The sequence below is a fragment of the Otolemur garnettii genome, unplaced genomic scaffold (assembly GCF_000181295.1).
Source record: "Otolemur garnettii isolate 467f Iridium unplaced genomic scaffold, OtoGar3 scaffold00138, whole genome shotgun sequence".
NCBI lineage: Eukaryota > Metazoa > Chordata > Mammalia > Primates > Galagidae > Otolemur > Otolemur garnettii.
Genome location: NW_003852533.1, coordinates 938,675 through 956,883, shown reverse-complemented (window position 1 = coordinate 956,883; position 18,209 = coordinate 938,675). Strand labels below are relative to the sequence as shown.

General features: G+C 41.5%; 1 protein-coding gene across 1 annotated transcript in view; it reads left to right on the top strand.

The window, feature by feature from the left end:
* The window catches only part of FAM19A2 (family with sequence similarity 19 member A2, C-C motif chemokine like), a 453,820-nt gene that overhangs the window by 126,029 nt on the left and 309,582 nt on the right, over window positions 1-18,209 (top strand). The gene's annotated exons all lie outside the window — the stretch shown is intronic.

Genomic DNA, 18,209 nt, shown 5'->3' with positions numbered 1-18,209 from the left:
GCGTGTGGAGAGGCCCTGGTCATCCTCTGGTGCACACAGCCGCATCAGACGTGCGTGTTGAGTTTAGATCTGATGTTTCTCCCCTCCAAACTGCTGGCTCTCACTTCTCTTATCTGTGTGGCTAAGGTCTCTGTGATATGTGAGGTCAAACTATAGTAAGTAAAATTATGTATAACAAAAATGAACGTATTACTAGTAACTTACATTCATTCGACTTTAAAAAAAATGTATGAAGCTGTTTTATGTCAATTACAAATCTCATAGGTGGAAACCCAGAGTGAGATCCAGCCATTTGCTTAGACACTCAGCTACTACGTGCTAGAGACAGGACTCAGATTGGAGAATCTCATTCCACTGCGTGGTGTAGCTTTTCACCTTGCCAAAGAATGAGAAAGGGTCAAGTCATCCCTCAGTGTTGTTTAATACGTGGAGTTAGTGGAGCCCATCATGCTGGCATTGTTGATACTCTGCTTTACTTTTTGCTAACCAATAAATATTTCATGTTGGGTCACATTAGTCTCAATTACACAAATGTTTACTTATATATCAGTTGGTTTCTTTTTTTTCTTGAGACAGGAGCTTCAAGCTGTCCCCCTGGGTAGAGTACTATGGCATCATAGCTCACAGTAACCTCCAACTCCTAGGCTCAAGCGAGTCTCCTGCCTCTGCCTCCCAAGTAGCTGGGACCACAGGCACCCACCACAACACCCGGCTATTTTTTTGTTGCAGCTGTCATTGTTGTTTGGCGGGCCTGGGCTGGATTCGAACTCACCACCTTGGGTGGACGTGGCTGGCGTCTTAACCTCTTGAGCCACAGGTGCTGAGCCTATCGGTTGGTTTCATTTCAGAGTTAGTAAAACACCATTTCTTACATTCGTGTAATAATCTTCTGTGCTCTGTAACTTCATCTATTTAGGATCTTTTCGCTTTTTGTATGTGTAAAGGTGCTTTTTACTTGCAAAATTACAAGGAAAGAACCCCTAAGATCATTGTACATATATATATACACATTTTCAGAGCAGCAACTTAACTTTAAGGCCAAACAAGTAAAAATCTACTACTGAAAAAGCACTAACCCGGGTTATAGTGAATAGACAAGAAACTTGGAGAAAGGAAAATGATTGCTTGGGAAAATATACTAAAATGCTTTCAAAATGTTGATTTGGCTGACAATGAAATAAGTTAACTCTCATTTTGGAAGTCTTTATGTACCCTTAGTAATTGGTTTACCAGTCCTAGGAGATTACATTTTGAATGTCTGTAATATTTTGACTTAATGTTCAGTTCAGAAATTTCTGTGCAAAACAACAACAGCAAAAACCCCCAAGCACAAGCCTTTCAATTTTTTCTCCCCACACCTTTTACTTTTTCTTCTTTTTTTCTTTTTTCTGAGACAGAGACTCAGTATGTCGCCCTCAGTAGAGTGCTGTGGTGTCACAGCTCACAGCAACTTCCAACTCCTGAGCTCAAGCGATTCTCTTCCCTCAGCCTCCCTAGTAGCTGGGACTGTAGGCACCACCATAATGCCCAGCTATTTTTGGCTGCAGTTGTCATTGTTGTTTGGCAGGCCGAGGCTGGATTAGAACCCGCCAGCTCTGGTGTATGTGGCCAGCATCCTAGCTGCTGAGCTATAGGCACCCAGCCCCCTTTTACTTCTTAAATGACCCAAGGCCCCCCGTTTAACTTAATTTATGATGGTTACTTCCTGTTCTTTTGGCTAAGATCAAGTGTAACTTAATTTATGAAAAAAAAGTCAGAATGAACCGATTTCTCCATAAAGTTTCAAGTACTAGTGACCTTAATAACTTACTTTAAAGAAATTATCGCTGCTAAACCTGCACCGTCCATTCATCATGATGTCCAGTTTGTAACTAATATCACCGTAAATCCTGAAGGTTCTCATAAATCTTACATTTTAAAACCACTTTCTGTTTTTATTATTGTGGATAGATAATAGTGGTATGTTTCCATAGGGTGCATGCGATGCTTTGAGACAGGCATATAAAGTGATTATCCTAATCAAATCAGGATAATTGGGGTATTATCACGCAGGCATTTATCACTTCTTGGTGTTGGAAGCATTCCAGTTCCACTCTTTTAGTTATTTTAGCACATACCCTGACTTACTGTTGATTGTACTCACTTTGTTGTGCTATCAAATCTCGTTCCTTCTCTCTAACTATATTTTTGCACCCATTAACCATCTCCACGTTATCGTTCCTTCTCTCTAACTGTATTTTTGCACCCACTAACCATCTCCACGTTATCGTTCCTTCTCTCTAACTGTATTTTTGCACCCACTAACCATCTCCATGTTATCGGCCCTCCAAGTACCCACCCCCACTTTATCCTCCCAGCCTCTGCTAAGCGTCTTACACACTGTCTCAGTGAGACCCATTGTTTTTAATACAAGTGAGAAGACCTGAGATTTGTCTTTCTTCTGCTTGCTTTGTCTTAAACCCTATTTTTGTATTTATTTCTGGCTCAGATCACAAAGTTCTGTAACAATTAGAATTTAGGTAGAACAACTTGCATCATTTTAATGGAATTGATGGAGCCGATCGCCAGTTTAGTGAGGACATACTAACTGCTTATCTGTCGCCAAGTGCTAGGAAGACAAGTGGAGATAAGTAAGCAGAGGACTGTTTAAAATAAAATAATATCTAAAAGTGTCTAATCTCAAACAGCCTGGCATAGTGCTGGGCGCCTGTAGTCCCAGCTACTTGGGAGGAGGAGGCAGGAGAATCGCTTGAGCCCAGGACCTGGAGTTGCTGTGAGCTGTGACACCAGGGCACTCTACCCAGGGCAATAGCTTGAGGCTCTGTCTCAGAAAAAAAAAAAATTAAAGTGTCTAATCTCTAATTGCTTAGAGCACACATGAAAGTCTTCTAGAGAGGGGAGAAGGTGAACCAAAAGGAGATATTGGTTCAAATGTCATTGAGTCACTTCAATTCTTATCTTTAAAACAAGAGTTGGCAAACTATAGCTGGGGCTACTCATAGCTACTTCCTGCTTTTATAAATAAAGTTTTATTGAAACATAGTGTGATCATTAGTTTATGTATAATATAGTGTTACTTTTGTTCTACAAGAACAAACTTAGTGCAACCGAGATCATATGGACTGCAAAACCTCAAATACTAACTATATGTTTCTGAAAAGAAAATACTTTTTGATTTATGTTTTAAATTACATATAAAACTTATTTGCAGGATCACTTCAAGTTTCTGTCTTCTTGTGGACAAGTTGCAGGTGTGCATGGTGCCTGGCTCACTGTGGGCATTGGGGAAGTGAATTACATTGAAGTATTCAATAAGGAGAGACTGTGTATTTTTGAATTTCTCCTAGAATTCTATTTCTTGCCAGAAGCTTACTTAAAGTAAGTAGGAAAATAATTGTTTAAATATCTGTTCCCCCCCCCACCCCGACCTTGCAACTCTTCATGAGGAGAGACTGTGCTTGGTCTATCTCTGTTGTCAGTACCAGCAAGGAATATTGGCTGGTGTGCTTGTGAAGCTGGGTGTGACCAGCTGGGTGGTGTTCTTTACCACAAAATACCAGCATGTGTTTCTGGGTCTGGATGAAGCCCTTTTGCATGGAGCAGGAGGAGGAGGAGTGAGGACCCATCTGTATGGCTCACTGGGCTGAAGACAGGCAAGGACTCTGAACGCATGGATAGGAGAGTGGTAATTAGACTCCTGGCTGTCAGGAAGCCTGCTCTGAAATATTAGAGCAATATCAGAAGCTGATTTAGCAAAAAAGTATTGCTTTTTCCTCCTGTGGTTAATTCAGCAACGCTCAAGATGCTGTTAAGGTGTATTCCCTAGGGGGGAGTGGGCTTTCAGACCTGGGAATGTTGGTGTTTGGAAGTCCTGGAGAACTCGTCCAGACTGGGAGATGGGAAGGGATTCAAGTCTGCTTTCTGTGGCACTGAGGAAAGGGAGGCTTAGATGGTAGTTTAAGGATGCTTAGTAGTCAGATGGCAAAGGGCTAACAACCAGCCCTCCAGAAGGGAAAAAAAGCTCTGATGGGTAGTGTTTGCCCGTTTCCGTGGTGTAAATATGCCCACCACGGCTGATGACTTGACATTACTGCACACCAAGTTGGAAAGATGCACACAGCTGGCTCTCGGGAGGGAGCATGAGTGGGCCTTAGTCCGTGGCTCATTGGAAGTTCTGTATTTTGCTGTGTATCATGCACTGCAGAGTATGATGTGCACCCATGTATTTGGCCAAAACTTTTAGGAAAAAAAATCTTTCATTCTAATATATTGGTATAGTTATTGTTCTCTAGAGTTACACTCTCAAAGCATAAACATAAATAAAAGAATTAAAAACAGTTGTGTAGACATGGAATTAGCACCACAATGTGCATTCTTAATTTCCCCTCAAAAATTAGGGCATTAAAAAGTGTGCATTATACCCAGCAAAATCCAGTAACTTTAGTTCCCGGCTGTGTGGGTTCACTGCCAGGTTAGTGGGAGCTGTGTAATTAACCACTACGTATGGAGGTGACCATGCGTTTTACATTCACAAGGAAGGTGTAGAATTGTGTAATGTTTCAAATCAAGTTTTCATCCGTTTTATCTTTCAACATCTTGGTAAGAGAGGGAATTGTAATTTTCAAAATCCGTGTTTCCCAGAGGCTGGAGGGCATGTCTCAGGAATTTGCTTTGCTCTTCGGTGGTAACCATAAAAGCATCTGGAAATTCCCTCTCTGAAGAAAGGGGCCATCCTGAAGGTGCATGAGTGACATCCTTGAGCAATGCTGCTGTGTGCCCCTCCTGAGGACTTCTGAGGATTTGGTGTAAATATAGTTTTCTCCACTTAACTACTCCTCTATAGTTTGTTGGCAACTGAGCGACTTGGTGGCTGGCCTGCTTCTTCCTGTGACTCTGCTTTGAGTTATTTAGTCTGTGTCATTCCGTCTCTGGACGTCTGCCTCTCCTCTGGTCTCTGTGTGCCCGTGTGTGTAGTCCCAGCTGAAATAGTCACACATCATTGGTGGTGCTGCTGTCCGCTGTGCAGCGCCTCCAGCTGGACAAGAAGGCTGAGGCCTTGGGCCGTGCAAACTCATTTAATTCTCTATTTTATTAGTCTATCACCTGGAAAATTTGCATATTGAGTTTAGTTATAATAAGACTTATAATAATGGAACGAAACTAGTTGGGGGCAAAAGTAGTAATGATTTGATATAACAACATTATGATCAAATGTCGAGCAGTATAAAGAGCGATGGGTGAAGATTCAAATTTGGGAGATGGAATTAGGAGAAAGTGAACTGCTGAGTGAGGATTTTAATTTCCAGTATCTCACGAGTATTGTTGCTGTCTTATAGCTGCTCTTACCAAGGCTATTCAACTCAGACGTTCGAGACACTATTTCCTGATGCGAAGAAATCTCTATCTTCAGATGGTCACGAGAAAGAGAATCATTTGACAAGATTTGCCTCAGAGATCATTTTATCATAATATAGTTTTTTTTTTTTTTTTTAACTTTTAAAGCAGCATGTGGTTGTGTTTTTTGTTACATCTTCTCATGGTATTTTGAAGACTTCCACATCAAGAACTTGTGGGGAGGTTTTATTCAGGAACATTCCAACTGCATGTTTCCATCTTAACCTTTATCCGGACACATCTGGCATTCCAGGGAATCTGGAACTATATTGTCCTCGAAGACCAGTAGATATAGATAGAATGAGTAGGTTATTATCAATATTTTGGAACTCTCTCCTAGGTGGTAAGATGACAGTAATTTTATATTTGTGGCTGTGTATACCTCAAAGAAAATAATTTATTAATGATTTGATTAAGTTAAGTTTTTCTGCGTAATAGACTTTTGTAAAATATGCCAGCTAACACTTTGGATAAATAAGTTTGAAAACCTACATTGGAAATTAAATTAACAAACCTTAACTGTACTCTGTGATCAAATAAACCTGCCATCTAACCCAATTTGTTCTCCCTTACTTCTGAGGTTGTTTCCTCTGCTAACCTGAATATTAGCGGTGGTAATAAATTTTTATTATGTAGGGCTTTATCATTTATAAAACAATGTTACCTACACCATCTAATTTAATCCTCGTGATGATCCTGGAACATAAGCTGAGCTGCTATATTAAGAGAAAATTGAGGCTTAGAGAGGTTATGACTTGCCAAATACTAGGAATAATGCCACTTGTCTACGGAGGCTCCAAACTCCACACCTGCCTTCATTCTCTCCTCCTCCCTCCCCCCTTTTCTGCTTTATGTCCCTGTTACAGACGGCTGAAGAGGCATCCGAATTGACCAGAATCTCTTGATAAGACAGTGTTCATTACCTGTTGATAAGTCAGTATACTTTTTGATGCTTTGGTTTCTGAACTAATTATTATTATAATTTTACTCTCCGAATTTTAAAATGATCTTATTTTTCTGTGTGCGTTTTGGAAGTGTGTTAGCCCAATGAATAAAATAATAGACGTCTGCTTTAAAATTCTTGAGAATTTGTGAGTGGTATGTTGAAATATCAACATCCCCTAATGAACAGAGGCGTAATCTGTCAAATAACCATTAAACCAATACAGATGCCCTCAGCCACATGTTGTTGGTTATTCATGTATTGATCCCGACCTGTGTCTCTGCTTATTAGGGAGGCAGAGTTGTTAGAATGAAGGAGGCCAAATAACAATGGTAGCGACAATATTTGCTCAAACTGGGACTGGATTATACATTGGTGTGAAGATTCTTTACTAATGTGAGGATTGTTTTACAATGAATATGCTCTGCGTAGACAGTAAAAATAAGAGCATTTTGAGCTTCATTTAAAAATATTTTTATCAGTGAGATAACAGTAAACCAGATCCAGAAGAAACATGTTTAAATGTTAGCATCTGGTTTTGTTCTCCTGTAGCACCTGCAGTGATTTATAACCCACACTAAATTAGGTTCTGCATATCGTTTTGTGTAGTCGGTTGAGATAGAAGATTGCAGAAGTTTTGGGTTTTATAGTATCTTTTTTTCCCTTTAATCTTCGTTTCTGATCAGTGAGCCAAGAGCTTCCTAATTGGGTAGCAATAAATCAGCACAGGAACTGACTTATCCTGACTCATTTTTTCCTCGCTCTGATATATAACAAACACGGGAGTAGGTTGAATATTGGGGTCAAATATTATCAGAAGCACACTTTGATCTTTTGCATCCAGTCTTAGTTTTTAAAGTGCAAATTGCAGAATTCTTGCTTTCTGAGTCCATCATCATGGCCGTCAGTGACTCGACCTTCGTGTTCCTGCCTTTCCGAGGCCTCTTCTTTCCCTGGCTGGTTTCTTCCTTTCTAATTTCACTGTTCCTCTTGTTTTCCCTCTGATTCTCTTTGGATCACAGTTCTTACTCTCTGCCAGCTGTCAGATCTCTCGCTCTGGTCTTCCTCGGGCAGGCGGCTGGTCCTCTCTGCTGTCTTTTGTTGATCTGTGTGCAGTGCTGGTGGGGAGGCCTCCTTGCTGTGAGTTAGGCCTGTGTCCTGAATGATAAGCTTCCCTCACATGGTGCTGGGCAGCCATGGTAATATGACTGATTTGGGTAAGGGGAGAGGAAAAAGGAAACATGTTTTGATTCTTCACACATAAGATATTTCTCCATTTTTAAGAACAGAAGCATTTAAAACAGCCCCAGGTTACTATCTGGTATTCCAGCATCCGGTCGGTGTTTTCTAACATGAGTCAGGGCGGAGGTTTGTAGAGCATAATTCTGAATGTGCAATATCTTTTCTCATAAATATTTTTGTTACTTTTGAATATTTTATTTTTGGCTTAAAATTTCAGAATCCACATTACTTTGCTTGCAAAGAGAGGGATAAGCAGCTTTGTCTGTGCGGTAAGGTCTCTCTGGGGAGGACCCTGTGTGCATTGTATGATGAAGGCTGGATCTGCCTCTTGGAAATTATTCCTAGGAGAGCATGAAACTCCTTTTTCTTTTTTCTTTTTATTTCTTGGTCAGGTTCCAACCTAAAGCACATAGTATTTGATGAATAACTAATACAGATAATTAACAGATTAAGAGAATGTGTAAGCCCAAGCATGACCAGAGAAGTTGGGAGGGAGGTTATCAGCATAAAAAACTGTAGAAATGACCAGAGCAGCTGGAGCATGAATGAAATCAATTTAATTTGTAGGAACTCGTATTTCCTTAGAATTATGTTCTTAATTCTTGCTCTGGATGGCTTAGGCTGTGTCCACATGAAGTGGAGAGGATCTGGGCCTTGGATGTCCGCCAGACCCGCTTGGTAGGTTTCCCTATAAAGAAACGCACTGCCGTGCCCGATCGGTGGTTCGTGCTGTGCTTCCTTCTAAAAGGGGTGTTGTCTCTGGTCTCTGGGCCTTAACATATCAGGTACAGGGATTTTAGAAGGCCCAGGAAACACAGATGGAGATGCCTTTCTGCCAAAGTTGAGAGAGAAGCAGAAATCAGTCTGGCCAGCCTGGGTCTCTTTCTCTTCTCACATGGTCTGGAAGCTTGCAAAAGATTGCTTCTTGCCGCCTTTTTCTGTCGTACCTGGGGAAGATTTTCAGCTCAGCTGTTCAACCAGTATTTGGACAGCAGAACCTAAAAAGGATGAGAAAGGCAAAGATGAAAGACTCTCATCTACTTTTTGTGGATGTTTCCAAAACCAGTTGGCCCCCAAGTTGTTTGGCATGTCAAGTGCTGTCTGTTAAAGACTGTTGGTTCACAGACAGGCTGGTAACAGTGGAGCCAGGCCAAGAGGGAAGGGGTCTGAGTGGAAAAATCACTCAGCACCCCTGTGTTTACTAATCTTGTTGGGCCCATGGCTGCCAGGTGTAGCCAGATCGCAGATTATTTAGGCTTTCCTTACTTGTGAGGAATGTGAATGCCTGGCTTTCTTTTAGGCCCAGCATCTGATGCCCTCTGCTCCCTTGTGGTGGTCCCCATCCCAGACTCTGACTGCTGGTGTCCTGGGGACCCATTTTCTCTTATTACTTTGTCTGTAATTATGGAGCTTTTGTCACCCTAAATTGTATAAAAATGATAGCAGCTTTAATATGTTAGTTAAAACGCTTGGATAATTGCCACCATAAAATGCTCCAGGCAATTCAAACAGCAGGAAATAATAGGAGGACTAGAGGAGATTTTGGAATCTGAGTTTTTCTGATATCTCAAGAGAAAAGAAAAATTACAGGTTTCTCAACACCCACTGTTGGTTTTCCTTCTCAGAAAGAGGGTAAGAAGATACAGAAGCTTTGGCTCACCCTGGTATAGGGTTCTCAAACACTCTACGTCTGAAAATATGCATTTCAAAGATTTACAAAAGGTTTATGAATTGTGTAGAACAGTTACAAGCCTCCTGAGTGATTAATAGGAGATTTTTGAATTAAAGAGGATTAAATTTGCTTTAGAATGTTAGAACAAGTGCCACTTGTAACTTTTCTGTACTTTCCTTTGTTTATTTTTTCAAAATAGTTATCATAATTGTTAACGCTGCCTTCAATCTAATGCCAGCAAAGCTTTTACAAATCTTAATAAAATGTCTCAGCATGTGGTTTTAATCAACGCGTAGGGATTTATGGATTTAATATGGGATGGAGCTATCACATTTATGCAAGATATACTTCTTTTCTTTGAAGAACTTAGACTCCTTGCAAAATGCTTAATATACTATGACATATTTCTAAAATTACTGGAAGAGAAACAAGATACCAATAAGTAAAATTTAAAATTATATGTAATTAACTCTTGAGATTCAATTACCATTCTAATTTTTCTTAAAATTTTAAAATTTTGATTATTTTTATCTTAAAATTTCAGATTAATATGAGGGTACAAATGATTAGGTTACATTGTTTACATGTCTTAGGTAAAGTTCAAGTTGCAGTTGGCCCTTCCCCCGGGCATTGGTATATACCCTCCACTGTGCACATCAGGTGAGAGTTTACCAATCTCCCCCTGCCCCCTTTCCATCCTCTCTCCTCCTCCCACTTGAATTTAATTGTGTTTTCCTCTTATGTAAAGGTGTAGTTGTTTAGCTATTGGCTTCATGTGAGAATTGAGGACATTGGGTATCTGCCTTTTCATTCTTGTGATACTTTTCTAAGAAGAATGTGCTTCACCTCCATCCAGGTAAATACAAAAGATGTAAAGTCTCCTGGTTTTATGCCTGACGAGTACTCCGTGGTGTACCTATGCCACGGTTTGTTAATCCATTCAAGGACTGGGGGGCACTTGGGTTGATTCCACATCTTGGCGATTGTGAATTGAGTTGCAGTAAATAGTCTAGTGCAAATGTCCTTATGGTGAAATGATTGTATTTTTCTGGGTAGATATTTCAATAATGGGATTGCAGGATCAAATGGAAGGTGTACTTTTATCTCTGTGAGGGTTCTCCATCCTTCTCTCCACATAGGCAGTATGAATTTGCAGGATCACGTGGAAGGTCTACTTTTATCTCCGTGAGGGTTCTCCATCCTTCTCTCCATATAGGCAGTATGAGTTTGCAGGATCACACGGAAGGTCTACTTTTATCTCCGTGAGGGTTCTCCATCCTTCTCTCCTGAGAGGCAGTATGAGTTTGCAGTCTCACCAGCAGTGTAAAAGTGTTTCCTTCTCTCCATATCCATGTAAGCATCTGCAGCTTTGGGATTTTGTGATGTGAGCTACTCCCACTGGGGTTAGGTGATACCTCATGGTGGTTTTGATTTGCATTTCTCTGATGATAAATATCATTTTGTTGTTGTCATTGTTGAGGCAGAGTCTCTGCTGTCCAGGCTATAGTGCAGTGGTGTCAGCCTGACTCATAGCAACCTCAAATTCTTGGGTTTAAGTGACCCTCTTGCCTCAACCTCCTGGTTGCTGGGACAACAGGTACAGGCCACAATGCCCACTTAATTTTTCCACTTTTAGCAGAGATGGGGTCTTGCTCTTGCTCAGGCGGGTCTCTAACTCCTGAGCTCAAGTGATTTTCCTGCCTCAGCTTCCCAGAGGGCTAGGATGACAGGTGTGAGCCACCACACCAGCCATTAGCTACACTTTTAATTAAATGAAACTATTATTAATCCTTCTGAAATAAATCAAAATACATGCATACAAATATTTTTAAGTAAAATAATATTTTAAATTTCTATTTTAGGATTGAAAATAATCACTTATAAATGTTACTTCTGTCATCATGAGGGGCATCTGTGTCTCTTCTTTTTTTGAAGATAGAATTTTTCTTTTATAAAAAAACTGATGCCTGCAGGAATTACGAAGTTTTGATGAGGAGGACCCTAAGATGGGAGAAAAGACGCTGATGGGTCTGTAATGGGGCAGCTACAAGCAGTGGCTGCACATCGTAGGGTCAGGGGTCCTCAAACTTTATAAATAGGGCCAGTTCACTGTCCCTCAGACCATTGGAGGGCCAGACTGTGGGTCCCAGGCCGAGTCAGCTACTAAGCAGGACAGGCAGCAGTGGCAAAAACACCCAGCGGGCTGGGTAAATGTCCTAGGTGGGCTGTAGTTTGAGGACGCCTGTCGTAGACTGTTCAAGCCTGGGCTGAAGTGGCACAGTTAACCTTGGCAGGAGAGATGGCTGGTGAAGGCTGCCTTGTGGGAAAGGGACAGGCTTTGGGATGATGGATGTGTTAAATCCAGCTGATGATATGCTGGATACATTATAAAAGTGTATAGTAACAGACAAAATATAGGCTCATCACAGAGTGATACATGCTTTGATAGGTAAGACAAAGTAATCTGATGCAGGCACTCAGGGTTCCGGTAAGACAGGGAGACTGTTAGGACCCGAGAAAATGTCCAGCCAGTTGCAGGATTTTAGCCATTAGAACAGGATTCAGGGTAAGACTATTTCAACGGGAGACTAGCCAGAAGAAAGCAAAGTCCCAATTCTGGAAAAGTACATGCTATACGCATGCTACCCAAATAAAAAAAGCCTTGATTGCAGAAATTAGGACTAGTTCCGGTGATCAGAATTTGGGTGCAATCATCTGAATGTGATAAGTTGCCCAGGACACTTACTGGTCTGGTTCTGCCTGAATGTATGTTTTGGGCCGGAAGTGTTCACAGTCTCCCTCTGCAGAATCAGGACTGGCCTGGATGTGGGCAGAGTTGAGCCCTCAAGGGCTTTTGGTTGTGGGGAGACAAGAGGTTGGGAGCAGATGGAACTCCCCAGGAAGGACTCCCCGCTGTCCTGCACACCTGCAGCAGAAGTTGGAGGGAGACATTGTAGAGACTTTTCATTCTTAGCAGTGTTTAAATACATTTCTATATAGTACTGTGGCTACACGGATAAATGAAATGCCTTTTGGAGATCGTTTATAGCTCTGTGATTCTGAAAATAAACATTTAATAATAAAGAGGAATCTATATCATTTGCTTTTCTGTATTGTTGTATTTTAAGCAGTATTGAAATCTTCTTTTAGACTTTACAGCTGAATGAAAAATTGCCTTAAAATGAAGCAGGATGGTCTTTGAAAAAGTTCTTCTAGTCCTGTGAGAAATCTTTATTAAACCATAAAGCTTTATTTAATCTGAGTATAGCAAGAAAACACGATGTTAATAAAAATACTTAAATCTGATATTGTAATGTGCCATATGGTTTGTGTCTCAAGACGATTTTCTACTCATTATCAGGGAGAGGAATCAGTAATAACAGACGATTCAGATGGTGACCTCCAAATTCTGCCTTGAGATTTCCCGTGCATCTAGTCAAAGTTGTTCACCTTACTAGAAAAGCCGTTTTACTAATATGTTAGTGGGAAAAAATATTTTATTTTGACAGCAATACACTCTGATTATCTTTATGTGAAGGTTTCTTCAATCACTTTATGCATAAGGCTTCTTAGATAAATGTCTTCTGACAATTTCTGTGAAGTTACAAAGCTATAGTTTAATAAAACCACCTTGAGTACCTGTGTCATTTCAATAGTTACTTCATGGAGTTTATCAGCCCACGAGAGGGCCAGGTGTGGTGTGCGGAGAATGTGTTTCAGGAGCCGCAGATGTTCAGTTTGAAGATATATATATATGTGTGTGTGTGTGTGTGTGTGTGTGTATTTTTTTTTTAACCTCTTACCAGATCCCTGATCTTGGACAATTTTCCTAACATTCCTGCATTTCCTGACCTGTGAAAGGTGTATGAGACCCTTCCCTCAGAGTGCTGTAGATGTTCAATAAGGAAACAGTTAAAAATTAATACAAGTGACTACGTATTTATAATTTCCTGAGGACATTAATTTTTCTCAGCCTCAGTTTCTGATTTAAACAATTGCCTCCCTTGTCAGATTGTTTTGAGAATTCATGATAAAATCATTCTCAAAGATAAGGTTGTGTCAGACACATTCATTATCTTTTCCTGCTAACAATTCAAATGCTCCAAAATGTCTTTAGATTTCCTAAGCACATGTCCAGGTGAAGTTGTTCTCCTCACCAGAAAGGTCACGTTAGAAGCAGAATAATTATTTGGGAGATTGCGGTGAAGCTCTCCTGCACCTGCCCTCTCCTCTCTCTGTCCTGTGTGGGCCGCCCTCCACCTGTGGTCAGCCTCTCAGCCCCCTTTGCGGGGCTTCCTTTTGTTCCTGTAAGTACTGGTGTATTAAGTTCATAGTGCTGCCATAACAAAGTACAAAACACTTGACAATGGAAATAACAAGGTGTACCATGACACAGTCTAGAGGCCAGAGTCCCACATCCAGGGTCTGCACAGATGTGTTCTCCTGGGGTCTCCGGAGGGGAGCCCTCTCTGCTGCTTCTGGTCTCTAGCACTACTTGGTTCCTCAGCTTCTCATCACACAGCTTCTTTCCATGTGTATTTTTTTGTTTGTTTGTTTTTAAGACAGAGTCTCACTGTGTTGCCCTGGGTAGGGTGCCCTGGTGTCACGGCAACCTCAAACTCCTGGGCTCAAGTGATCTCTTGCTTCAGCCTCCCAAGTAGCTGGGACTATAGGTGCCCACCACAATGCCTGCCTAGTTTTTCTATTTTTAGTAGAGATGGGGTCTTACTCTTGCTCAGGCTGGTCTCAAACTCCTGAGCTTAAGCAATCCACCTGCCTCGGCCTCCCAGAGTTCTGAGACTACAGGGGTCCGCCCCTGCACCCGGCCCCTTCCCGTCTGTCTTTTGTTACCTTCTGTTTGCACGAGTCTGTCTCCATGTCCAAATTTCCCCTTTCTGTAAGGAAATTCCTGTTGGACTAAGGCTTATCCTACTGATGAGTGAGTGAGTTTGCGTTCTGAGCTATTGAGGGTTAGGACGTCAACATACTTTTGGGTGAGAGGACACAGTTAAACGTATTAACACTGTTCTCAAAGATTCTGACTTCTCTCTCTTTGGGGTCCTTTCTCTCTCCTTAAGTGATCTTGATCTGCTTGGTAACTTTCAGGACAACATGAAAAGAACGTGGTCTTTGGAGTCAGACTGTCTTACATTGGACCCTGCCTACATTTCACTTTCTAGGGAGTTGCGCAATGTAAGCCGCATAGATGTTTATTTCTGCAGGCCTCAGGGTGGGTATAATACAGGCCACACCCCCCGGTGTGTTTCACTTCAGCCTGCTTAGTTTACTAGGTTAAAATAAACACCCAGAAGCCACCCTGAGGTGGAACAGGAATCAGACAATTACCAACTGCAAGAATGTTGCTCAAACACTCAGCGGCACTGGCGTTACCTGGGAGATTTTCGAAAATGCAAATTCCTGGGCCTCACTACAGCCTGCTGAACCAGAATCTCCAGGGCTGTGCTCAGGGATCTGCCTTCAGTTCTGCAGGTGATTCTTCTGTGTGCCACAGGGATCCCTGTGCACATCTGCCTCGGTGATCACAACGGGGCTGATGAATTCATTGCACGAACGCACCTGCCTCTCAGGACTGTTGGGGAGGCAGGTGGGAGAGCCCTCTCTCCCCTGCAGTTCCCCTCCCTTGACTTTTAGCAGGATTTCCAGGCACACTTATTTCAAAGGCAGCGTTGATACTGAGGTGATGTAACATTAATTTTATCGGAGTTACCTTTAAAAGTCCTATTCTAAGCTCCATTTGGCAACTGATCTCTCTCAACATTGCTTAATGCCCCGCTCTCCACCACCGAGTCCCTGCTTTACCGTGCTTGTCCAGAGTGAGTAAGAGCCCAGTAACATGTCTTTTTTTTTTTGAGGAATATGTTATGCACATCAGCCTCCTATTATCCTCTCCACGGACATGTGCGACATAAATTACAGTGATTTATTAGGAATGAAGAACCTCTTCTAGTGCCCTTACTCAGCGGTTTCATGGAGTGCTCTGTAAGTAGGAAAACATTTGTCATTTTTGGACAGATTCAGAATAAATAAAACAGAGAACTAGTGTGAAGTGCCTAGAGTGTAACGCCAAATGCTATGAGCATGAACTTTGTATGTCATTACACGCTGGTGGGCGGGTGCCTCTGTGCCTGCACCTTAGTGACTCTGAGTCTGCGTTTCCCCTGCATTTGAGATACTGGTGTCTCAAATCCAGGGTAGGGCCTAGAGTTTTTTTTTTGTGTGGGGATCACTTGTAGCAAAGACAGAAACTGTAACCCTGGTTTTTAAAAGGTAAAGAGGTAGATGTTGCCAAAGAGCGAGGTGATGACGTACTGTCAGGTCAGCACTCGCGGGGTGGGCAGCCGCTGCGGAGGCTTGGGAGGCATCCAGTTTGTTCCTGAGAATTTTATGACTGTCATGTATAACGTGGGTTATTTCCATTTCTTTAAAAAATCAGGACTTGAATTGTACTCTTCGTGGAAAAGGGGAATGGGGGGAACGTGTGTTTCCTTCCTGGGGACCAATATGCTGCACTTTCTCCCAGAACATTTGTAAGTGCTCAAACACAGCGAAGGCTGTGGTCTTTCACTTTCCCCTTCCTTTGGGTATGTCTAGAAGCTTTTTAAAAATTGTAGACAGGCATCTCTTGGTATGAGGCAGGGATGGGGATCGGGTCCAGGACACCCCACAGCTATCCAAATCTGCGGATACTGAAGTCTGTTATATAAAATGCTGTAGTATTTTTGTATAAATTACGTGTGTTCTCCTGTATTCCTCAAGTGATTACTACATTACTCATATACCTACTACAATGTTAAAGTTATGCAAAGGGTTATTTTGCATTTGTATTAGTATTTTTATTGTCTTGTTATTTTTAATTTTTTCTGAATATTTTCAATCTGCCATCGCCTGCAGATGCAGAGGGCTGATGGTCAGCTTAAGGTCACGTGATGTTTCCAGAGCCACAAGGGCAGTGCAGTTGTCACCACCATCAAGAAAGTTAATGTATCTGTCATCCCACGTAATGACTCACTTCTTTTTTAGTGGTAAGAACATCTAAAATCTACTATTCTTGGAAAAATTCCCTAATGCAATACAATATTATTAACTATAGTTCTCACGTTGTATTTTAGATCTCCAGACTAGTTTAGTCTGTGTGTTTGATAGTTTGTCTCTTCATTCCCTCCACCTCCTCTCACCTCAGTAACCGCTATTTTTTATTCTCTATTTCTGAGTATTTGACATTTTAAAAAAGCACTTCATGTATAGGTGAGATCCTGCAGTAGAGATGTTTTCTTACATACCAATGGAACAAGAAAAGTGACTAAAGTAGATATTTATCAATGTAGATATGGGTGAACTTATTTATTTCTATAACATTTATTGAATAACTACTATGTAACTGGGTCTGGGGGTATATTGATCATTAAGATATGTTGTTCCTCCAAAAAGATTTTAATGTATTTCAGCAGAGGAGATTATTAAATCATAATTTATTACAGTCACTTACATTTATCCCTGATCGATTATGCTTAAGGTGACATGATGCTAATTGCCACATGATTGCTAATTATGGCTCTATCTATAGCACTGGTTCTCAACCTGTGGGTCGAGGCCCCTTTGTAACAATGAAAATACATCGCGGGATTAGGAAGGTTGAGAACCACTGATCTATAAAGTGGTTACTTTTAAATTTGGGTGTGCATTACAGTTTGATATGCACATTCTCTTGGTGATATTTTAAAAGTGGAGATGGGCTGCCCCGTCTCTGGTGCGTTTCATTCTTTTAAATCTGTAGTGGGTATTGTGTTTGTATATATTTGTGAAGGACAGTGTAGGTCGTTCTGATGCCTGCACAGTTCATGTCTCTGCTTTAAGTGCTTAGAAGCAGGCATGATATGTATCATTTACTTCAAGGATGAATTAAGAATTATATAATTTTTTTTTTTTTGGAGACAGAGTCTCAAGCCATTGCCCTCAGTAGAGTGCATGGTGTAACAGATCACAGCAACCTCAAACTCTTAGACTTAAGCGATTCTCTTGCCTCAGCTTCCCAAGTAGCTGTGGCTACAGGCTCCTGCCACAAGGCCTGGCTATTTTCTTGTTATTGTTGTCATTGTTGTTTAGCCCGTGCCAAGTTCAAACCCACCAGCCTCAGTGTATGTGGCTGGCCCCCTAACCACTGAGCAATGAGAGCCACCCAAGAAATATATAATTTTTAAAAAGTTAGGAATTTGCCTGAAACTTTGAGGCAGAGCTCAAGTGAGAACAATTTAACAGCAGTTTTGGCAGGTGGAGTCTAAACCTGCCTTGTGGGTTGGGGGCTCCGTTGCTGGTGTTTTTTCATCCCTGTTGGCTTGTGCTTACTGGTTTGAATGACGCTCACCCTGCGCAGACCGGCACTGTTTGTGAGCACAGATGGAGAAGGAACAGCGAGTTCACTGCAAAGCCCACACATGGGAACCAGCAGAAGGATGCAGGGCGGAGCCAGGCGCTGAGCAGAACTGACGCTGGCCTGGTCATTGAGGAATGCGCCTGACTCTCACGGTACATAAGGACACACAGAGCAAATCTATTAGGAGTTCATCCAGATTTACCTTATTTATTGCCATTAAATTACATAATAAACACCTTCCAGACACTCATTAAAATAAAAATAACTCACAGTGTAGCAGAATCGGAATACACAGACACCTCAGTGGGGACCCTGTGTTTCTCCTAAGATCAGAAGTAACTGCGTCAACAGGGCGGAGACAGTTGACTGGCCTTCCTTTCTAACCAGTGAAGTCTCCAGAGAGTAACATCGGGAGACTTCTACGAAAACAGAATTACTGCCTCTGGGGGCACAAGTTCTTCAATTTCAGTGTTTGATAAGTACTTTGGTTTTGATATTGATTTCCTAGTTTTGTGCTATATCCTGAAAGGAACATAATATATAATCATTGCTAGACATTCTCTGTT